General features: G+C 41.2%; 1 protein-coding gene across 2 annotated transcripts in view; it reads left to right on the forward strand.

Annotated features, from left to right (window-relative positions):
• The first annotated feature begins 8,597 nt into the window (after nucleotides 1-8,597).
• rap1aa (RAP1A, member of RAS oncogene family a) overlaps nucleotides 8,598-24,222 on the forward strand; it is a 126,711-nt gene continuing 111,086 nt past the window's right edge. Inside the window, exon 1 of one of the 2 annotated variants that reach the window (XM_087973446.1) lies at nucleotides 8,598-8,709. The gene's annotated coding sequence lies outside the window, so the exon portion shown is untranslated. The remainder of the gene's footprint in view (nucleotides 8,710-24,222) is intronic. The other variant, XM_087973447.1, reaches the window with a different exon arrangement.

Below are 24,222 nucleotides of genomic sequence, written 5' to 3' on the forward strand. Positions count from 1 at the left end.
AGCATCTGTTTTCAAAGTGTGACCCTAAAAGTGATCTGCCCGCAGCTGACAAGTTGCATCATCCAGCCTGATTTCTCCTGTTCCCCCCTCATTCCCCGTCCCCATCCCCTGACATACATTTTGAAGTTGCTTCTGAAATGTCTCTTCGCTGTGTCTAAAAATGTGATATTTTCTTTGCCAGGATATGCTCTGTGGTTACTGCATGCTTCTCTTAGATTGGTTTCTGCTGATCGGTGATCTCTACCAACTTCCTCCCACTCCAGTCTTTCCAGAACATCTGTTTGATTTGATATAAATATGAACAAGAAAGATATTTGAAAGGGGATGTTTGCCATTTGGCTTCTATCTCCATGTTATTATTCAAGGATCATCAGCCTGCAGCCATTTCAGTCTGACAGAAGGCAACCATTAGCTAACTCACAATTCTCTCCACTTACTTTCTAATGGTTGTGACTCAAGTCTGGCTGGTAGTTTCACAAATATCTACCTAACCTAAATTCTATTACTACTGTGAGCCTAGAGACAACGAATCAGGGCTTACAATACACTTGATTTGGAGATGCCGGTGTTGGACTGGGGTGTACAAAGTTAAAAATCACACAACACCAGGTTATAGTCCAACAGATTTAATTGGAAGCTCCGAAAGCTAGTGTGCTTCCAATTAAACCTGTTGGACTATAACCTGGTGTTGTGTGATTTTTAACTCTTTACAATATACTTGTTATCTCCAAAGAACTCCTCGTCAGTTTTCCCAAATTTTAGAGGTTATTTTTTGTTTTTGAAGACTCATTCTTCCATCTCACCAACTGCTTCATTTAGTGATGCAGTCACTTATTCACAATATGTTCTGCATTTGTGTCGAGACGTGTGATACTAGAAAAGCACAGCAGGTCAGGTAGCATCTGAGGAGCAGGGGAATCGACATTTTGGACATAAGACCCCACTACTCACCCCCACATTCCTGATGAAGGGCTTATGTTCGAAACATCGATTTTCCAGCACCACACTCTCGACTCTGACCTCCAGCATCTGCAATCCTCACCTTCTCTTGTTCTGTATCTGACTGACACAGAATCAGAATCAGTAGAATTCATCAATATCCCCAATAATCCTCACTGTTCCAGTAAACTTTATGCCACTACACACAAGGAAAGCATTAATTTCCTAGAGACCGCAGTAAATGCCGCTAGGTTGTGTTATTTGTTATTTATTATGTTATCATGTCATTTATTGTGAGGAAGCAATGCTGTAGTGCTAATGCCATTGGCCTAGTAATCTTAAAGTGAGAGCTAGTGTTCTGGGAAGATGGGTTCAAATCCTACCATCCTGAAGGTGGTGATCAAATGGTGATCATGTTGCAGAAGTTCATCCAGTTCACTGATGTCCTTTAGGGAAGAAAATCTTACCTAAGTGTGACTCCAGACCCACAACATGTGAATGACTCTTACCTGTACTCTGAAATGGCCTAGGGAGCCAATTAGTTCATGGGAAACAGTGGACAGTCAACAATTGACTGCGTGGACAGCAATGTCCATGTTCCATATGAAAATAAATAGTTCACCATGGAGAACATCACAATGAGATTGATCTTATCTGCCATCTACACTAAAGGAAAAGAAAAACTTGATTTTTAAGCACCTTTCATGACCACAGGGTGTCAAAAGGCGCTATATAGCCAAGTTTAATGTAGTCACTGTGATAATGTAGGAAGTGTGACAGCAAGCTCACAGAAATAGCAATGTGGTAATATGTTTTCGAGATGTTATTTGAAAGATAAGTGTTGACCAGGCCATCCTCTCCTACTCTTTTTCAAAAATGTTGTTATGTCATTGTTTATATCACCAAAGGGGACATGGTGGTGCTTCAGTTAAAGATCTGATCCAAGAGATAACACCTTCAGCAGTACAGCCTGCTTCGGTGTTGCTGGTGTTCTATGCTTAACATCTGGACTGGGACTTGAATCCACTCTTTTCTGTCTCAGAGGCAAGAATACTACAGCATGGATAGGAATACAGGGATAAAAGTAGACCCTCAAACCTGTTACAAAGGTGGAACATAAAAATTATCTCTGGCTCATTTACGTGATCAATATTGTTCCAGGAGATACAATCTGAACCCTTGGTTGTTTTAGCTATAGACTCGCAGTATTAATAGTCAACCTTGGGCAGTAGTGCACTATAACACAACCAGATCTCTCTTACTACAGTACTGACTTCAATCTGTTCCCTATGGAGTATATATATATATATATATATATAAATCCATCCCAGGTCTGCAAATCTACACATTTCTAACTTAATTATTACTTGTAATTCTGTCAATTAGATCATGGCTGAGCAGCATTACAGCATTAAAGTCAAGGTGTAACTGGACCAGGTGGTAAATGTCATTCTGCAAGCACTCACTGATGGCCTTGGATCAAGTTAGGATACAGGCAGCAGAATTGCAATTTTACAAATTATGCAGGATTAAAACCATAGCATTTTATAGCAAAGAGTTATGAACGAAGAAAAGGTAAAGAGAGACAAGCCACGGAATTAGGAGCATGGAAATTGTGACAGATTCTATAATTAGGAGAATATGCAGTCTACTCTAGCAGCTGCGGCTGGCAGTCCCAAATGATTTATTGTCTCCCAGATGCCAGGTTAAAGAGACATAGTGGTGCAGATAGCAAAATGTATGCTGGGAATTATGGTACATAGTGATCAATGGCAGGAAGGTGCAAGATAGAACTCTTGCAAGGAAGCTTGAGGATTTACATTCTAGATTAAAGGATGAGACCTGGAGGGTAGTCAACTCACAATAATGTCTGATACTAAAGACACCACGAGTTAGGGAGAAGCAAAGTACCAAAGTGTAGCTAAGAGGATTCCTAGGGTTTTTGAACACGTTCTGAGACTGGGCATGTTTTGCTGATAGAATGAGCTTCATCTGTGTTGGACCTGGTACTAATGCCCAGGAGCGGAAGCTGTATTCTGACAGATCTGTGTGGCTGTACACATGAATCACAGCAAGCTAGCGAGCAGATCCAACTAGAAAGGCAAATGATGCTGCAAACTCCCAGCTGGTTGGGTTGCATCTGTGGAGAGAGAAATGGCAAATGGTAATCTGTTTTTGTTCCCAAGGGATTGAAATGTATAAAGAACGTTGTTTTTTTACACAAACCCTTCATGACACTCTCTGTGGCAGGTGAGGCTTGAATCTAAATGTTCTGGTCTAGAGTATAGCCACCACCACACAGCAGCATGGTGGCTCAGTGGTTAGCACTGCTGCCTCATGGCACCAGCAACCCAGTTTAAATTCCACCCTTGAGTAACTATTGGTGTGGAGTTTGTACATTCTCCCTGTTTCCATGTGGATTTCCTTCGAGTGTTCCGGTTTCTTCCCACAGTCCAAAGATGTGCAGGTTAGATGGATCGGCCATGTTAACTTGCCCACAGTTTCCAGGGTTATCTGGGTTAGGTGGAATGGCCTGTTTCCACATCGTAAAGATTCTATGATTCACATCACCAAGTGGCACCAAATTTAATACCTGGACAGGGTCTTAACAAGACATTAAAATCCTGTACTTCATAACTGAGTCTCTGAGCCCTAAGAAGTGCATGTGTAAGAATAAAGTAATGTGACTACAATTGTAAAGAATGGTAATAAGACCACACCAAGTGCACAGCCTAATGTGTTTTTTTTTTGTCTAAGGAAAGAATAAAACAAAAAATGTTGCATAGACTCAGCAGGTCAGACAGCACAGTGAAGAGAGAAACAAGATTGATTTTGCGGTTCTGTGAACTTCCATCAGAACCAGGATTGGAGATAAAGTAAGTTTTGAGATAGTTAAGGTTATGAAGGAAATGCCAGAGAGTGGACATGAAGAATGTTGGATCAGCCCTGATCTTATTGAATGGTGGAGCAGGCTTGCCAGGCCAAACAGCCTAATTTCATGGGGTCTAAAGTTAAATAGTGAGGGTGGGAAGTGAAAATTTTCAATAGGATAGATGGAAGAATAAATTAAGTTACAAAATATTTCATATGCAAGATCCAATGAGACAAGTAAAGAAACATAAGGAAAGTGTGATCAACAGAATTCTAAACTGCTGCCATCTCAGTACTAGAGACTGCCAGTTTTCAAATTCCATCTGCTTCACTAATGGATTTTCAAAAAGAAATCTCCCGTTCTCACCTGATCTGGCCTACATGTGATTCCAGTTTACTAGCAGTGTATTTGACCCCTAACTATCCTCTGAAATGGCTGAGCAAGCAAAGTTGACATCTCATGAAAGAATGAGGGAAAAAGTGGATAGTAGAATGCTTTCCATTTCGAGCAAGCACTGCTGTCATCCAATTCAGTTAATTTATTTGTAAATATTACTGGCTTCGTAATCCAACAGCCTGACAAAGACTCTGTCAACATGAATTCAAATTCCATCATGGTAAATGGAGGGAATTCAAATTCCATCATGGTAAATGGAGGGAATTCAAATTCAACTTATTAACTAGTTTGGGATAAACGAGCAGACTACGTAATAATGATCATGAATTTATTGGTTTCTCGTACAGTTTTTCTGGATCAACTTTGACCTCTAAGGAAAGAAATCTGCTATCCTTACCTGGTAAGGACTACAGCAATGCAACTTATACTTGATTGCTGTCTGAGATGGCAGAGACAGCAACCATTTGTATCAAAGTGCTGCAGGAAAATGTACTTATAAGTGAATACATCTATACCTAAACTGCATGGACTTCAGTGGTTGAAGACAGTGTTGCATTATAATTGTCTCAAGGGCAATGAGGGATGGGCAATAAATGGCGACTCACCCAATGTTGTTCACATTCCAAAAACGAAGTAAGAATGAAAGACCTCCTAAAGCCCTTTGCAACCCCATTTTTCAATTGTGGTCACAAAGTAATGCCAGTATAAGACTGAGGTGAGGGTGATTGTGAGTCTTAGGAACTCCTTGCCTTTCAGAGCTGTGGAAAAGAGTCCTTGTGTATGTTTAAGGCTGTGACAGATAGATTCTTGATCAGTTGGGGAATCAAGGGTTACAGGGAAAGGGCAGGAAAGTGGATGCAAGGATCAGCTATGATCCTATTGAATGGTGAAGCAGGCTTGAGGGGTTGAATGGCCTACTCCCTTTCCTACTTCTTATGAACTTTATGTAATGAACAGCAACATATTGTAGATAGGAAGCTCACCAGAACAGTAAAAGTGAAAGATGACATTTGTTTTTGATTTTATTAGTTTGAGGGCCAGGTACCAAGGAATAATTTCCCTCTTCTGTGCATTGTATTATATGGTCCTTATCTTCCACCAGACAGAACAAATAACTGCACAGTCGTCTACACACACACATTGTTCATGTGCTAACCTTTCAGTTCTTCCACTTGCAATCCCTTACCAGGCTGATTATCTGTAAGTCACTATGTAAACCACGTTAACATCAGGAGCTAGATTAATATAGCTGTGAACATGTGGTGCTGGTGATTGTGTAAAGTGTTAACTTGGTGTCAGCTCTCATCCCTGATGTCAGCTTGTAGATGCACTTAATCCAATTCAGTGTGTGCTTTACAATGGCCAAGCCTGAGAGCTTCAGCAACATGTAGCAGATTGAGAGCAGCGCAAGGTATTTTATAAAGAGGTCTGTATGGTTTCAGTATTCAAGGCAGGGAGGGAATAAAATTCTTACACTGTATCCAGGATTACTTTTCTAAACAGTACAAGGTAGCCCAACAAGGAAAAGGACCTAATATTGTGGGCGTGAGTGGAAGGCTCATCAACCTGGGGAACTTTTGGAAATAATTTAGTTACATGTATGATACTTTTGGAAAAGGAGAAGGATGGATCAAGAAGGAAACTTATAAACTGGATAAAGCTAAGTTTACTGAGATAAGATACAACTGGGCCCAAGTCGACTGACAGCAGCCATTTACAGGTAAAACTGTTAGAGCGGTGGAAGATATTCAAACAGCAGAAGTACAGGGCTTGTAAAGAGAAAGTGTGGGACTAAAACTGGAGAACCCTGGGTAAGAAGAGTCATAAAGTTTAGGATTATGAAAAAAAAGTGAAGCGTGTAGCAGGTGCCCTGGGCTCAATACGGCAGGATACCTGGAGGATATTAAAATGTGCAGGGGGGGTTCTTACAAAGGAAATGAGGGGAGCAAAGAGAATTAATGAGAAAGCACTGGCAGTTAGAATAAAGGAAAATCTAAAGGGCTTTTTAAAAAATATATAAATAGCAACAGCAAGAGAATCTAGGGTTTTGGGGAAAACGTTGGAAAGTGGACGTGATGAATGCTGGATTAGCCATGATCTGATTGAATGGCAGTGAAGGCTTGAGGGGCTGAATGGCCTACTCCTGTTCCTATTTCTCATGGTTTTATAGACAGAAAATAAGTAAAGAGTATGGTCCATTGTGAGGAGGTAATCTGAGTGTGGTCTTGGAAGATGTGGGCACAGTCTTTGGTGAATTCTTTGCATCAATCTTCACAATGGAAAAGGATGATACAGGTGTAGACATCAGAGTGAAGGATTTTGAAGTATTAGAAAAAATTTAAGAGAAGAGAGGAAGAGTGAGAGGAAGTACTGACACATTTAGTAGCTTTGCGGATAGATACATTCTCAAGTCTATTTGAAACAGATCCCAAGCTGTCGAGGGATCAAAGGTAACAGATATCAGGGCCCTGAGAGTAATTTTCATATCCTTGTTGGCCACAGATGAGGTACTAGAGGACTGGAGAACTGCTAATATTGTCCCAGTACTGAAAAGGGAGGAAGGGACAAACCAGGAGACTACAGGCCATTCACTCTCATCATGGTGGTGGGGCAGTTATTACAAAGAATTGTGAAGGATGGAATTTATCTGCACTTTGAGAGACATGGATTAGTCAAGAATAGTCAGCATGGATCTGTTAAGGGAAGGTTCTGTTGACAAACATAATTGAATTTTCTGGGGTGTTGATGAAGGTAATGCATTTGATGCGGTCTATATGGACTTTAGCAAGACTTTTGAGAAGGTCCCTATTAGGAGCCCTGTCAAGAAAGTAAGAGCCCATGGGATCAGAGACATGGTGACACATTGGATTGAGAGCTGGCTGAGCATCAGGAAGTAGAGGGTGATGGTACATGGATGTTTCTGTGACTGGAAACCAGTTTCCAGTGAGCTTCCAAAGGACTCAGTGCTGGGACCCTTGTTGTTTGTGGGGTACATTAATGATTTGAATTAATGATCAAGAGGTTTGTAATGAAAGTTATTAAGATTGTAAACAATGAGGACGCAAGTTGTAAACTGCAGGAGGATATTGATGGACTGGGTCAGGTGGACAGAGCAGTGGCTAATGAAATTCAATGAGGAAAAGTGTGAGCGAGTGCATTTGGGGAGGGTTAACAATGCAAGGTTAGTAACCCTTGAAAATATTAAAGATCACAGCAGCCTTGCCTTGCATATTCACACATCCCTGAAGATGTCGGGACAAGTAGATAAGGTGTCTGAGAGGCATAATGGGCTATTTTTCTTCATTAGTTGAGGCATTGAATGCAGGAACAAGGAACTGCATAAAATGCAGCTGGAGTACTATGTGCAGTTCTGATTACCGCATTATAGGAAGGAAGTGATTGCATGTGTGAGGGTACGGGGGAGATTTACTAGGGTGCTGACTAAGCTAGAGGGTCTGAACTATGAGGAAAGATTGGAAAGGCTTTTCTTCAGAGCAGCAAAGGTTGAGAGGGAACCTGATAGAGGTATATAAGATTATCAGGGACATAGGCAATGCACAGGGGCATAGGGACAGGAAGGTAACTTTTCAGATAGATGTTGGGACAATAACCAAGGGGCATAGATGTAATCGGTAAAAGGCTAAGAGGAGAGTTGAGTAGAATTTTTCTGACATAGTGGGTGGTGGAATTGTGGAACTCAGTGGTGGAGGCTGGTACAATTACAACATTTAAAAGGCATCTGGATGGGCACATGAATATTTATAGAAGTTTATTGTCATGTGTACTTTTACATGAATATGAAGGGTTTAGAGGGATATGGGCCAAATGCTGCCAAATGGGGCTATGAGTTAGACCGAAAGGTGCTGTACCACTCTATGACTCTATGGATCATAGTTTACAGGAAAATGAGATTAGTGTAGGCATAGAGTCATAGAATCATAGAGATGTACAGCATGGAAACAGACACTTCGGTCCAATTCGTCCATACTGACCAGATATCCTAACCTAACCTAGTCCCAACATTTTTTGATTGGTGCAGACACAATGGGCTGAATGGTCTCCTTCTGTGCTATGACTGCCTATGAGTGCATTTAGTGGAGGTATTGAAGTATTTTGGGATGTGGCTGCACTTTGGGGGGCCATCTGTTGGAGCCATGTCAGTATTTTGGGTGGTGCTACAGTATATTTGAGTATCGCTATACCTGGGGTGGCGGGGGTAGTGAGGGGGATGGTGCGTCAGTCTTTTTTTTGGGGGGGGGGGGGGGGGGGTTCTCGGCATTTCGAGGCGCTCTGGCCTTCTGGGGCTGGGTGTGGGGGCGGTGCCGGTGGGCCCGCAGTCGCGGCCGTCGCCCCTTTAAGAGGTGTTTCCTTTTTAAGGCGCCAGAGCGAGGCCGCCCGTGACGTTGGAGGGAGCAGCTCGAGCGGTTTCAGGCGGAGCGGCGGCGGCGGAGAGACCCGGAGGGAGAGCGAGACCGACAGGGAGAGGGGGAACGGAACGGAGGGTGAGTGAGGGAGGAAAGGAGTGAGTGAGTGAGGGAGAGAGTGAATGGCGGGGGAAGAGAGAGGAAGGAAGGGAGTGAGGCGAGGGGAAGGAGTGAGGGAGATGAGGGACGGGGGGGAGGGGAGATGGTGAGGGGGGTGCGGCATGTTGGGGTGAGGGTAAAAGGGTCTGGGGAGACACCTGAGGGAGGGGGTGAAGGGGGCAGTGAGGGGAGGGGAGGGGAGGGGAGGGGAGCGGCCCTTTCCCGGAGACGCCGAGGCCCGTCCCCAGCCGCAGGCCCTTGCGGCTCAGGGCGGGGAGCAGTGCGGAGCCTCCACTTCCCCCCAGCCCCTGGGTAGCGGGTGTGTGTGCGCTGTTCGAGCTGCCTAGCCTCCCCTCCCCGGGCCTGGAGGGAACTAGGCCCCTCGTCCCCAGGCTGAGAGTATATCTGGGCTGGAGCTGAGGGCCCCAGGGCTCCCTGCTGTGGCTGGGCTGACAGCAGCCTGAGTGTGGGTTGTGTTAGGCAGCAACAGTAAAATCCGCGTCAGAATCTGTTCAATTTCAGTGTAGAAACTGAATAATCAAATGGTGAACCTGTATAACTTTCTCCCTGTGTCTGCTTAAAGTGTTTAAAAAAAAGCCAAGCTGTGCACTGGGTGGAGTAAGATGGGACACGGTGGTGGGTGTTTGATTCAAATTGATTTCATACTGGCATGTTTGGTTAGGCTCAGTTGAAAAGTTACCAGCTTTCTTTCCCCCCCCCCCCTGCCATTTACACCAAATGCAACTCTCATCTGGGCAGTACACTTGATGATCCAGTTTTCTTTTCCATTGTAGATCCACCTTTCTAGTGCTGAGTGGCATAAATGATTCTTGCACACTCGTCACTGGGAATCCAACCTTCATGGGCGTCGAAGCAACCTGGTGTAAATTGCCACAGCATGCAAATCTATTTTAAGTGTGGCTGACGGGCTTAGTGAAGTTAATGATAGACAGCAAATTATGGAAATAATTTGACAGAGAGGCACTTGAGTTAGTGTTCAGGAGGCCCTGTTCATCAGAACTAATCACTAAAACTCTTTACATCCCCCTACTTCCAAGGTTCAATTCTGTTCTTTTGCTTTTCAGATTTGTTTTTCAGGGTATTTGCTTCTGATTTTGTTTTTGTAAAAGTAACATGTTTTATTGCTCTGTTTTATTCTGCTTTTAAATTCTTTCAATGTATCTAAAGTACTTGTTTTAATTGATACAATTAGTTAATCAAATGGGCCTCTTGAATGCAGACCACTACCATTACTGCAGAAATGAATCCAGAGATGTATAGACAACTTCCATTATTTACATGAAGGGAAAGTTGTGCCCTCGGTAAATTTGAAGTCTGTATTTTATTAACTGCCCAGTCAATGTGACGGGAGACTTCAACTTGTGCTACTTGGCGATAGGGCATAGATAAATATAAAGTCTGAAAACCTGAAATAGATGGGACCTACAAAGTTAGTAAAATACTGAAATCTACCAGAAATGAACTTTGGACTTGCAAGCACCTGCTTGGTTTGTGATCTTTCCAACCCTCCTTTGATTTCTGAAAGCCACAGCATTTGGAGCAAGAATTTTATAGCTGATGTTCTTACTGGTATTCCCCATTACATTTATAATAAGAGCTCAGCACAACAGATTACAGAATTAGATCCTTTAAAAGGTGTGGCTTGTTATAAACAGTTGCTCTTACCTGTGGTAAGTGTTTGCTGATTGGTTCTTGACTCTCCTTCCTTGTTCTGTAATGTTTTTTAGGATCCCCTTGTGATAGAAGTTTCCCTTTAGTCCTTTGTAAAACATGGCTCCCTTCTTGAGGTGAACAGTAGAAATTTTGAATTTTAGAAGTGGGGAGAAAACATGTTTTAGTTCTTGGTTATGTTGTAGGATTTCAGTAAGGGTTATGGTGAGTGAAATCTTTGATGTGGACCTGAACTTGGACATTATCTGGCAAATGACTAAACATTTTGTCTTTGTGTACAAGGAACTTATAGAAGTGTGTCCCAGTTTAGGCCTTTACTCTCTGGAATTTAGAAGAAATGAGAGCAGATCAAATTGAGGTATTCATAATGATAAAAAGTGTGGATAATATAGATGTGGAGTGGATGCTTCCTCTTGTGGGGCATTGTGAGACAAGAGGCAATAGCCTTAGGGTAAGGGGTAGCAAATCTACGAGGTGAGAAACCGGTTCTCAAAGGGTTGTGAATCTGTAGAATTTGCTACTGCAAAGTGTGGTGGATGCTGGATCAGTGAGTAAATTGAGTTTCAAATTTTTAATTGGTAATGGGTTAAAAGGATATGGAGAGAAAGCAGGAAAATGGGGGTGAGGAGCATATTGACCATGATCGAATGGCAGAGCAGACTCAATTGGCCGTGTAGTCTAATTCTGCTTTTTTGAATGTTTAGGCTGAAGTACTGGTGATATGTAGTATTTAACACTTCTCAATTGAATCTTCATTTGTATTGTTTTCAGTCTATTTTACCTTGCAGTAGTATGCAGGACTCTTGATACTCTGCTGTAATTGTTTAATATTATTTGAACTAGGAGAAAATGAGGACTGCAGATGTTGGAGATCAGAGCTTAAAAATGTGTCGCTGGAAAAGCGCAGCAGGTCAGGCAGCATCCAAGGAGAAGGAGAATCGACGTTTCGGGCATAAGCCCTTCAGGAATCTCCTTCACCTTGGATGCTGCCTGACCTACGCTTTTCCAGCAACACATTTTTAAGCTAATATTATTTGAATTCAACAATCTCTGCCTCATTAACTTGTAATGAAGTTTGAGTCTCCTTTTAAGGGTCTGAGCAAAATGTTGGATTCAAATGTGTTTGGGTTCAAAATGCCTGTATAGTGCAGGTTAACCGGTATCAACTCTTTACTTGGAAAGTCACTTTGTAGTAATTTTTATGACATTAGTTAGTGCAGTGTTGCCAGTGTAAAAAGATAAAAATTTGCTTAAACTTTTTAATGTGGTGTAGAAAACTGGGTTGGTCTTATAGAAGGCAGTCAAGCACTGACAAGTAGATGTGAACTGCAAGGACTGATGACTTCTGGTACTTCCTCTCGAAAACTAAATATGTAAATTTGTCACTGCTATGAACCAGTAGCTTTTCTTCAAATGGAAGAATGCTGTTGCTGTACAGAGAAACATCTACGTCATCTGAAAAAATTAAAAAGAAAACTAGGGAAGTCTTTGTCCTGTGGGTGCGTGTATGGTTAGACCGTAATTTGTACTTTAAAAGCAATTTCTCTCCTTGCCAGATGAACATCTTTTGCTTGAATTGTTGTACATGATTTTTACTGTATTGGCAAATTGAGTATGGAATATGCTGGTTGGTGGATACTGGTATTACATAACTGACAGTTGTTGGATGTGGTCCTAACCTGAGAGGTGATTAACAGTGGGTTTGTCTAAATTGTGATAAGTGCGCACTTCCTGTGCTTGTTAACTATATTTGGCGGGGTGTGAGGGGAATGAAGCTTAAGTCTTAAAATTGGAATGAATATACGGCTGTATATTATCTGTCTTGTCCAACTTTTTTGTTCCCAAAAACCCTTGTGTACGTATAAAGTGGTTTAAAAGCATTTTTAAGTGTTAGAATTGAAACACAACTCAAAGTAATTGTTTGGTGCAAGGTCCTGTGCAAGCTTTGGTGTTTTTTCCCAATCCTTTTCTTGACAGTGCTTTCATCTTCCACCTTTTTTTATCTCTCATTCTTTCCCATTGTCAGCAAAACTCTCGTTCACACCTCTTACCATCAGACGATTTTCTTCTGTGCTTTTCTCCGAACTCGATCATACACATGCTTCAGCTTGTCTGGATCTATTAATGCCCTTTTCTAAGATGCTGCTTTCCCTTTATCTGTGTGCTCTGTCCCAGTTTGGACCCCAGGTGTTTGAATTTAAAGTCCTTGTCCTGCTTTACAAATCTCACTGCAGCTTTTCTTGAGTCTACCTCTGCAGCTTCCTTTTAAACCTGTGACCTTTGTCTGCCAAGCTAGGTCTCCTGTGCATTCCTCTTCCTACCTCTACACTAGTCTGAGCCATCAACTGTCAATTCTTCTGTTCTCTTGTCCCTTTTCAAATTCTGCACTGTAACTTCAGTCTACAAATGTTTTTCTTGCATTGTCCTTGCTAAGTAATGTTTGCGGGACTTTACATAGTACCTTTTTAGTTACCACTGAATCCATTAAAAATTAATGGAAGTTTTTAGGAAGGTTTTAACTAAATTTATATAGAGCATTAAAAGATCCTCCTGATTTAATTGTACAATACATGGTACAGCGTCTGCAAACCTCAACTCATTGAGTCTAGATCAATTTAATCTTTCTGAAATCCCAGTGGAGGTGAGAAACTGCTGGGCTTGTAGAAGTGACTGCATTTGTAGCAGTGTTGCATTTCTTTTTGTTTAATTGTTCCTGCATACAAAATATATTTTATTTAATGCTACATTTGGCAGAATTCCATTTCCTGTTGCTGTTATTGATGCTTTAAGGACATTCCACATCCTTTAGATATGTTAGGAATAATCAAAAGGCCCTCGATTTTATTCAAACACTGAATTGAGTTAGTGGTCTTCAGCTAGAGTGTTAAGTTGAATAACTGAGAACATGGGGCAGAGATTTTGAGCAAAAAGTAGTGAGGCCAGAATTTCTATTTTTAAAATCTTTTCCATTTTCTTTTGCTGAAGATGTTGTTAATTTGGAGACAGGGGAATTTGGGGTGATTTTTCTCCTGCTAAAGTTGTGTAGTCCAGAGGTTCTAATTATGAAAATGAAAGTTGCTGATAAATGGCTGCTGTTCACAGGGATTGGGTGAAATTTCAAGAGGTGCCCCCTCTACTGATGGAATTTGCTTACCAACTTTATAATGCGAGAAGGAAACTGAGACTTTCCTGGAGGCTGATTCTTAAATACATTTACTTTAATTTGATGACAGTCATTGGACTATTGAAGCTCCTTTGGCCATGGTTATTCATTTTGTGGTGAAAGTGAAGACTGCAGATGCTTGATATTTGAGTGGATAGGCCCCATTTATCTCACCATTCCTTCGAGGCTCAGCTATATTCTTGATGAAGGGCTTTTGTTCAAAACATCTACTGTCCTGCTCCTATGATGTCTGACCTGCTGTGCTTTTCCAGCACCACACTCTGACCCTTGTTCATTTGTGCTGCATGTTTTGATTATTCTCCATCCCCTTATCCTCAAGCCCAACTTCTGGAGAAAATAACAAACATCATTTAAATTACGTGCAATTAAACTGCATTTGAGCTTTGCAGACTAGTTGTGTATGTTTGATACAAAATGAGGATCAAAATTCCTGCTACTGAGGACTATGCCATAAAGGACATGCATGGAATAAATGTAAAACTGCATTGTGCACAAAGCAGATATCATGGGGTGTACAAAGGCAGCACCTCTGTTTTTGCTCATTCTATATCTAATTTGTATCCATCTGTTTTAATTCTGAAGTTAGCTCTGAAGTTTTTTGTATTCAATTATAGAACAGTTTGAGGATTATCTTATTGATAACTAGAATATCACCAGCAATGTGTGCTTCTGTTCAGAATATATAACTCTTAAGTGAGGACTCTGTTGTGTTCATTGGATTTCATACAAAACCAGTGGAATTCCAAATTTGTCAGTACAGCTGAAACATTAGATCAACACTTTCTTCAGCTCAGCTGTGTATATAAAATTGTTCCACCCCCTTTCAAAATAGTAACTTTCCTGTACAAAATGTTTGCACACCATATGTAAAGTCTTTGTATATTTATAATGACCTTAAAATTTAAAACTCCCAAGTGTTTTTTCAGAAAAAGAAATTTTACATTTTTTAAAAAAAAAACTTAGTTTTTGGTATGTTGGAAATCAAGCTGATGTTTCACAGTAATGTGGTAGGATCTTCCACACTTCTGAGAGGCCAATATTAAACAAAGGTGGCAAAGGTGCTACTAAGATTTTAACTGTGAAGGTTATGGCTTCCAGTGTTGATGGAAGTGCTTAATTGTTTTTTGCTTACTGAGTGGTGCAACTCATTGCAAATAATGATCCTCTAACGTTCAGGTGGCTGATAAAGACCGTGATGCTCTTTGAACATGATGTGCTATCTTCTGACATTCTTTTCACAACCAGTGCCACAGTTAGCTGGCTATTCATCTCATTGCTGTTTGTAGAGCTTTGTGCAGCATGGCTGGGGCTGCAGCATAATTATAGAAAACATTTTGATGTTTTGATGTGATGAGGTGTTGCATGATTGGAATTGTTAGGATACTTTGCTAGGTATTTTCAACCTATCGTCAGGATGATTAGGATTAGCTGTAATGTCACAGTTTAGGAATACTGTGGTGAGTAATTCACTTAGAGTCAGTCATTGCTGAGTTACCTTCATGCTTTCATACAGCATGGAAATGGGCTGTTTGGTCCAACCAGTCCATGCTGACTACATTCCCAAATTTGACTAGTCCCATCTGCTTGTGCTCGGCCCATATCCCTCCAAACCCTTCCTGCACCTGAACTTATCCAAATGTCTCTTAAACATTACTGTACCACTTTCTCTTGGCAGTTCATTCCACACACAAATCATTTTATAAAAAACAATATTACCCCTCCGTCCTTTTCAAAAAATCTTACTCCTTTCTCCTTAAAATGCCCCCTAGTTTTGAATTCCCCATCCTAGGTAAAAGACTCTTGTCATCTTGGCATCCCTCAACCTACTAGGTTTCAGTGAAATGTCAGTCTTTCCTGTCTATTTTTATATCTCAAACCTTCCATTCCTGGCAACATTGTGGTAAATGTTTTTCTGAATCCTCTTCAGCTTAGTATCCTTCATATAACAGGACAGCCAGAATTGAATACCATACTCCAGAAGAGGCCTCACGAATTAGACGGCATAGGTTTAAGATGAGAGGGCAAAGATTTAAGGAGGATCTGAGGGATAACTTTTCATGCAAAAGATCCTAATGTGTATGGAACAATCTGCAAGAGAAAGTTGTGGAGGCATGCACAAGTAACATGTAAAAGACATCTGGATGGGTATGTGAACAGAAAGGGTTTAGTGTGATCAGGGCCAATGTTGGCAAATGGAGCTAGTTCACATTGGGATATCTGGTTGGTGCTGATGTGTTGAGCTGAAGGGTCTGTTTCCATATTGTATGACTGACTCCCTAAAGCCTGCCTGCCATCTAAAGGCTCACTTCAGAAGTGTGATGAGGCGCACTGCACTTTTCTGGATTAGTGCAGCTCTGACAACATGGAAGAGGTTTCATACTATCTGGATTAAGACTGCTTGATTGGCATAGTGTCCACAAACACTCATCACCCACACCGTCCCTCAATAGCAGCAGTGTATACCATCTACAAATATTCACCAGAAATCCTCAGCTAGCACCTTCCAAATCCATGAACCCATCTCGAAGGACAAGGGCAACAGAGATTGAATTGAATTCCTCACGTGTACTGAGGCACAGTGAAAAGCTTTGTCTTCCAAGCAATACAGGCAGATCACATAGTTAAGTAGTATAGATATGTAGACTCGATTAGATTCCCTACATTGTGGAAACAGGCCCTTTGGCCCAACCAGTCCACACCGACCCTCCGAAGAGTAACCCACCCAGTCCCATTTCCCTCTGATTAATGCACCTAACACTATGGGCAATTTAGCATGGACAACTCACCTGATCTGCACACCTTTGGACTGTGGGAGGAAACCCACACACACCGGGAGAATGTGCAAACTCCACACAGTCATCTGAGGCTGGAATAGAACCTGGGCCCTTGGTGCTATGAGGCAGCAGTGCTAACCACTGAGCCACCATGCCACCTGCAAAAGGATCAGTGTATAAGTAAATGGCAGCAAAACAAAAACACAGGTACAGGCAAATGCGAAAAGAATCCAATTATATTCTAACAACGGTAGGGCAGAAACTGTTTCGAAACTGGCTGGTGCGTGTTCAGGTTTCTGTACCTTCGTCCCGATAGAGGTTGTAGAAAAGCATTACCGGGGTGGGATGGATCTTTGAGAACGCTGGCGGCCTTTCCTTAATAGTGGGTCTGGTAGACTGATTCTATAGATGGGAGGTTGGCCTTAGTTATTGTCCAGGACGAGATACCACTCTCTAACTGGTATTTGGTGATGTAGTCATGGGTATACAGTGAGTACAGTAGGGGACTGAGTGTATGCCCCTGGGGGGCTCCATTGTTGTTAGTGTGGATGAAATATTGTCCCCAATCATCACCTGAGGCCTGTGGGTCAGGAAAGTGAGGATCCAGTTGCAGAGAGCAGGGCATAGTCCGAGATTACTCAGTTTAGTAATCAGTTTTGAGGAGATAGTGTTGACTACGGTTCACCCTTCAATGAGTAGGATTCTTACGTAGCTGTTCTTGGTGTCAAGATGTTCTAGGGTGGAGTGAAGGGCAAGTGATATGGCATTGACGTGGATCTGTTGATCCAATAGGCAAAGTGGAGTTAGTCAAGAGTAACAGGGAGGTTGGAGTTGATTAATACCATGACCACTGAGGTTAGGGCCACTGGGCGGTAGTCGTGGAGACATGCTTCATGAGCCTTCTTAGGCACAGGGATGATGTTGGCCCTCCTGAAACAGGCAGGGACTGTGGCCTGCTGCAGGGAGAAGTTAAAAATGTCCGAGAAGACCTCTGTCAGTTGATCTGCGCATTCTGAATGCACGGCCTGGTACTTCGTCTGTCCCACTGCTTTCCTTGAATTCACATGAAGGAAAACTGAACTGACATCTGCAGTGACTGTTGGGCGAGGTTTGTCAGGACTTGTCAGGATAGGTGTTACTCTGCCAAAGTTCTGCTCAGTGAACATAGAAGGCATTGAGATGATCTGGGAGGGCTGTGTCATCGTCTGCTATCTTGCACGTCTTTATTAGAACCAGTGATGTCATTCAGTCCTTGCCATCATCGCCGGGTGTCTGTTTGGGTCTCTAGTTTGGCTTGGTATTGGTCCTTGGCTGTCTTAATAGCTCTGCGAAGGTCATACTTGGGTTCCTTTTATATTTGAGTGAGTCTCCTGATCTGAAGGCCCCTCACCTGGCTTTAGCAGATTCTGTATGTCCTGATTCGTCCCGGGTTTCCTGTTGGGAAACACCTGGATTGACTTCCTTGGTATGCAGTCCTCCGCACGGTTGCTAATAAAGTCTGTGGTGGTGGCATACTCATTCAAGGTACCTTTTGGACTGTTTGAACATGTCCCAATCAGCCGATTCTAGACGGCACCGGAGTTGATCCTCTACTTCCTCCAACCAACACCTCGTCTTTTATCTGAGGGGTCTCCCCTCGTACATAGGAACACCACCCCTTCAAGTTCCCCTCCAAGCCAGTCACCATCCTGACCTGGAAATATACTGCCATTCCTTCTGTGTTGCTGGGTCAAGATCTTGGAATTCTCTCCCTTACGGCAGTGTGAGTCCACCTGCAGCATGTGGACTGCAGCGATCCAAGAAGGGAGCTCGTCGCTGCCTTTTGAAGGCCAACTAAGGATGGACAATAAAATACTCCTGTGAGTCACTTAAATATTTTTGTCTGATTACTGTTGACTTGGAGCTTGACATTCCTGCATTCTAGTTGCATAGGTCTATAGTTTGAATAAGTTTTTATTTTTGTTTCTTACATATGGGGCAACTCCATTATCTTGTAATTGGAGGACTTGAAATGATGTTTGTCCTTCCTCTACTTTTTTGCAACAGACTGACACCAATATTGTGTGCATGTTTACTCTTCCTTGTGACTGATTTTGGTTATAATTTTAATGGTTTAGTAAAGAGTTGAGATTGTGGCAAATATTGGCTCTCCTTCGATTCAAGAATAACATTTACTCAAGCCTGTGAATCTCTGCTGTAGGCCACCCTCTGGTTTGAATAGTTCAGTTCTCAACTCCGATCTTTAGACATGAGGCAGGATGTTCAATCTGGTCTGATCCAGAGTGCAGAATTTGTTCCTTTTCTTTATACTTCTGTTTCCCCCTATTGTTTGAATTCAAAGCATGATGCTGTTTGATGAACAAGTTGCCATCTTGATTAGCAGGTTCCTCCCAAGTAGCAAGTCGCTCTTGTAATGCGGAAAAGCAATTTTACTCTACATGTGAGCCATTCTTGGATCTGGAGATTTTGGCTGCCTGGCACCATTGGGAGTGGGGAGAATCCTTAATTTTCTCCAGAGTTTTTCCCTGAAAAGAACATGGATTCACCCTTTTACCTTGGTTACTATGGAATCAAAATATTGCTTTGTGATCTAGCTTGCTAGCTTTTACTAGTTGGCCACTTGCCCTCTTGTAGCACTGCAGCCACGTTTGTGTAATGTGGGAGAATGAAACTCCACTACTTGGCTTGATTGTGATTTTTTAAAAAATTCTGAATTTGGTGGGTCTTCGGATCCTCTGGGCTATGTAAGAATGGTCAGCTTCTATCCTGTGCCAAAGAAAATTGTGGGAGAATGAATTTTTTAGAATACTTCAAGTGTCATATATTTAATGTGGTGAAGTGTTAAATATCCAATTTAATCTGTAATCCAAAGCACTAATACTTTAAATTGTCTTTAAAGAACTTGTTTGTGCTATTTTGCTCATGTTTGGATTTTAAAAAGTTGACAGATGTTAGTCCAGCCAAAGATGGAAGCTGTCATTCTCTACCTCGTTTTCTATTGGGCTCACTGGAGTTCCAGGACCTTGAGACAAGCCAAGTTCTACTTTGACATCTGATTTAACACAGAATTTCGGAGGCTTCTAGTTAGTTCATAATTTGTTTTTATTTTCTGTTGTTTCCAGGAACTTAGCTGTGGGTGGGTGGATTCAGTCAAAAATTTGGCATTACAATCACCTTTCTACATTTTTTTTTTCTTTCAGTTTGAGGTGACTGTAGATGGTAAGCTCTAGGAATGTTTTTTGTCCTCAGGAGTTCAGTCTTTGCATGAGCATACATTTTAATTTGCAAGCTTCCCTACTGTTTTTAAATGAAGACTAGATTTGTAATGGCCATTGAGTAAAGGAGAATCTATCTTCCTTCTGTTACCTCATGGGAAGTAACCACATGATGCAGATTTGCGTTTGTATTAAACTTTGTTTTTGTAGTTGAAAACTGGTTAAAGTGAAGACTACATGTTCAGGCAGGTTGGTCTTTAGTTGTCTTTTGATGCCCACATGCACTTATCTATATTGCAGAATTAAATTGAAATGAAGACTTATTTCTCACTGCAGAGAGAACGGTTGTATTAGGTGATGCAGTACAGGCATTCTTCATGTATCAAATTTTGGGAGAGATCTGGTGCTATTGCTGATTGGAAAGGGAAATTACTTTTTTACACAAGGTATTAGTTCTGTGCTTTAAGATGGATAATGGTACAGAAAATTAACAATTTTGATTTTTCAGCAGGGGTGATTTGACCATTGTTTTGTATGACCATTTTGTTTTTAGAAAAGTAAATTGTGGGAGTGGAAAAGGCAAGTAAGTTACTATGTTTAAATTGAAGAAAGTGTGGACCACCACAGAATAAACTAAACACAAGTGTTATATTGCGTCAAGGGTTTGCGTTGAATCTTTTAAAATTCCAGGATATCCTAAACCAAGGCTTCCTGAATTCTGGCAATAATACCCTATTTTATTGCTTGAACCCAAAACACACTGACAAAGCAGCATTGTGAAGTGCTGTACAAAAACTTTAATTGTGTATAGAAATGTTACAGCATAAAAATGAAATGTTTGAGGAAAGTATGGTAAAATGTTACTTCCCAATCCATCCATTAATCTGAACCAATTCACTCATGGCACTTGGTCAGGAATATTGGGAGTGCAGATTGAGAGCCAAGATAGTTGAAGCTTGTCATCCTGCAGCTCCAGGATGAAGGGGTTTGGTTTCAGTTGTACCCATCAGTGGGCGAAGCACTACCATGAGTCAGGAGGTGGAACTCATGGGAAATGGTGTTCTGAGCTGGCATAGTAATTGACTAGTGAGGTTTCAACCAATTTTTAAATGTTCCTCATTACACTACTTTTGGGAGTTGGGGTCAAATGGCAGGTGTAGAATCACTGGAAAGAATGGAAAGAATGAACAGAACAAGAGTAGAGCTGCTACACATGCCTTGGTGTTTGACTTTTTAAAAATTAGTTTGAGATCTGAGTGTTTCTGGGTAGGACTGTATTTATTTCCCAGAGTAAGTGAGGACTGCAGATGCTGGAGATCAGAACTGAGAAAATGTTGCTGGAAAAGCACAGCAGGTCAAGCAGCATCCAAGGAGCAGGAGAATCGACGTTTCGCGCATGAGCCTTTCCTGAAGAAGGGCTCATGCCCGAAACGTCGATTCTCCTGCTCCTTGGATGCTGCCTGACCTGCGCTTTTCCAGCAACACATTTTCAGCTCTTTATTTCCCAGAGGGCAGTTTAGAATGTTACATGTAAGCCAAACTAGGTAGGGATGGCCACTTCCTTAAATGTGATTAGTGAACAAGATGAGTCTTTCCTGATAGTCGTCAATGGTTTCATGGTTATCCTCCATTATCAGATTTCTAATTCCAGATTTTTGAATTCAGATTCTGCCATGACAGATGGTGGAACTTGAATCCACATGCACAAAATTACCTGAGATTTTGGTCTAATTAAGAATTCTTCTCATGCATGTCTTTGTTTTGCCTGTCCTAGGATGTGTTGTCCCAGTCAGTGGTGTTCTTTGTATATGTAGCAATTAGTGATAATGGGTCGTATCTTTTGGTGGCCAATTGATCATGTATCCTGGTGGGAAGCTTCCTGCTAGTTTGTCTGATGTAGTGTTTTTCTTTTTGGTTCTTACTTGGTACCTTGTAAATGACATTAGTTTTACTGGTGGTATCTGTTGGATCCTTTAGGTTCATTAGTCGCTGTTTAAGTGTTTGTGGTAGATTTGTGTGCTCTCATGATGTCAAGGGGTCTGTGTAGTCTAGAAGTCATTTCTGATATGCCTTTGGTGTAAGGTAATGTAGCTGTAGTTTTTGGTTGCACTGTCTGCTTGTTTGGGTTTGTTTCTGAGGAATTGGTGGATTGTGTTTATTGGGTACCCATTTTTAAAAGTTGCATGAATATTTTTCTTCTGCTTTTTGTAGTTCTTGGGTGCTGCAGTGTGATGTAGCTTGTTAAAATGTCTTGATGCAGCTTCACTTGTGGGTGTTGGGATGATTGCTTCTGAAGTTAAATGTTTGGTCCGTATGTTCTGTAGAAGCTGTTTTGAAGCTCTTAACTGTATGTTCAACTGTCATGTCTGCGGCTAGAGTTTGTTGTCATTCTCCTCTTGTGAATTTTATGCCTGTCAGGAAATTGATGGTATATTTTTCCTCTAATTTGTTCTGTTTTCTGATGACTAAGGTGTCATCTCCATAGCAGACCCAAAGTTTGGGTTGGATAGATGGGAGCTTCATAACAGCATCTACAGAAAAACACAGACCAAATACTTCACTGTTTTTGATTGTGTTTTAGACTGGTTGGACTGCGGGTGTGTTCTGTGCTGTGTAACATTGAAGAGTTGTAGGCTGATAAAGTCAACGAAAGTTGCAATTGTGACATAAGATCCTAAGAACTTACATTTGTAACTGGGAGATGTGAACCAACAATTGAAAAATAGTGACTTTGGTAAGCCAAATCATCATGTCTGCAATCGTCATCAATGGCATAGCAACAAATGTTAACACTAAAACCAGCAATGTCAGATAAACATTTCCTATGTGACACTTTTGTGGCAGAACCTGCATCCTGGGTTTTTTTTGTTGTTCAGCATTAAAAATGCGCATTTAAAGTAAATGTACTTAAAATAATATGGCCTACCTCTTGGATGATCCATGTTACAAGTAGCACTATTGATGGGAGTAGGTTTAGCTCTAACTGTTTGCCATTGTTTGGTATCATTCCTGGCCTGTGATATATTTCGCAAGAAGCTAAGAATGGGTCATCTGTAAAGTAGTTAAGTGATTTAGGTTTTCTCATTTTATTACAAACTCTAAGAAGGGTTTCGCAACTACTAGAATGCACCTCCTTTTTTTCGATAACTGTATCTGGGCATGGAGGAATCATAATAAATAATTATGCCCTCTTTCACTAATGATTACAGTGAGGGATTGCTTCTGTAATTTCCTGAAGTTGTTTTGAAGCCCGAAACTGTCAGAAAGTTGGGTTCTGTACAATGAATTCTATCAAATTGACAGGAACCATGTTGAAAATGCTAAAGTATTGGTTGTGTGCATTATCTGCAAAACTTCTATGACAGTAAGTTTATCAAGCTTTCCAAGCATTTCCAAAATACAACAAAATATATACTGTAATTTGACCTAAAATAGCATCTTGGACACTGAATATAATAAAAAATGGGAATTGGCAACTTAATTATCTGCCCTCTGGAAAATGTTAAAGTTGTATCAATTTTGCAGTATTAACAAACTTATCTCTTCTGTAAAATGTTGTAAAATTCTGAATCTGAGATAGCAATTTTAATTTCCATCTGGCTTTGAAGGAATGCAGTGTTTTAGAAACAGTAACTTTGTTCTAACTTTGTGTAGTGGGATGCTGTAGATAATGGGTGGCAATGAGTTTTAATTTTTCAGATGTAAAGCTGTAAATTTGTGAATACCTTGGAATCTCACAAAGCCTTAAGTTACCAGATGAGATAATACCCAATATGTGGGGAAGGCAGTAAATGTAACAGTTGAATTATGTATGGAATTGTCATGATTGTTACTGATGGAAGACTTCTATATAAAGAAGTGACTGTAGGGTTTGAGTTACAGGGAGAGGCTGGGACTGTCCTCCCTGGAGCATGGGAGGCTGAGAGGTTTGTAAAATCATGAGGGGCATAAATAGGGTGAATAGCTAAACTCTCTTCCTAGAGTGGTGGAGTCCAAAACTAGAGGGCATAGGTTTAAAGTGAGCGGAGAAAGATACAAAAAGGACCTGAGGGGTGGCTTTATCACACAGATGGTGGTGTGTGTATGGAGTGAGCAGTCAGAGGAAGTGGTAGAGATAAGTGCAGTTAAACATTTTTTAAAAGGCATATAGATGGGTATATGAATAGGAAGGGTTTAGAGGGATATTTGGAGGAAATGCTGGCAAGTAGGACTTGGTCCGATTAGAGTATCTGATGGATGAGTTGGACTGAAGGGTTTGTTTCCAGGATGAGACTGACTCTATAAGTTCATTAGTTGAATTGTATCCTCTCTTGTATCCTTTCCAACCTCTGTTTTTAATGTCCCTCTAGCTTTCTTCCACAAAGCTTATCAGTGCTGGTTGGTGAAAGTACCCTAACTCTTGCAGTAATTACAGGGTGATTTTTACTTTAAGGATGGGTAGCAGCTTGAACCTCCTGAGCATTAGTCTCAATGATTTTACTAGTATGAGGTTTAGATCTGACAATTTTGTTCAGTATATCATTTTAAATTGCTTCCTGTTGTCTTGTCCTATTGTCACCTCACTCATTTGTCTCACTTAGAATGTGATTGAAAGGTTTCGTTTTTTTTGTGGCGAGTAATTGGATTA

Source organism: Chiloscyllium plagiosum, unplaced genomic scaffold (assembly GCF_037043375.1).
Source record: "Chiloscyllium plagiosum isolate Xiang-an unplaced genomic scaffold, Cpla_swu_hap1 HiC_scaffold_26, whole genome shotgun sequence".
Taxonomy (NCBI): Eukaryota; Metazoa; Chordata; class Chondrichthyes; order Orectolobiformes; family Hemiscylliidae; genus Chiloscyllium; species Chiloscyllium plagiosum.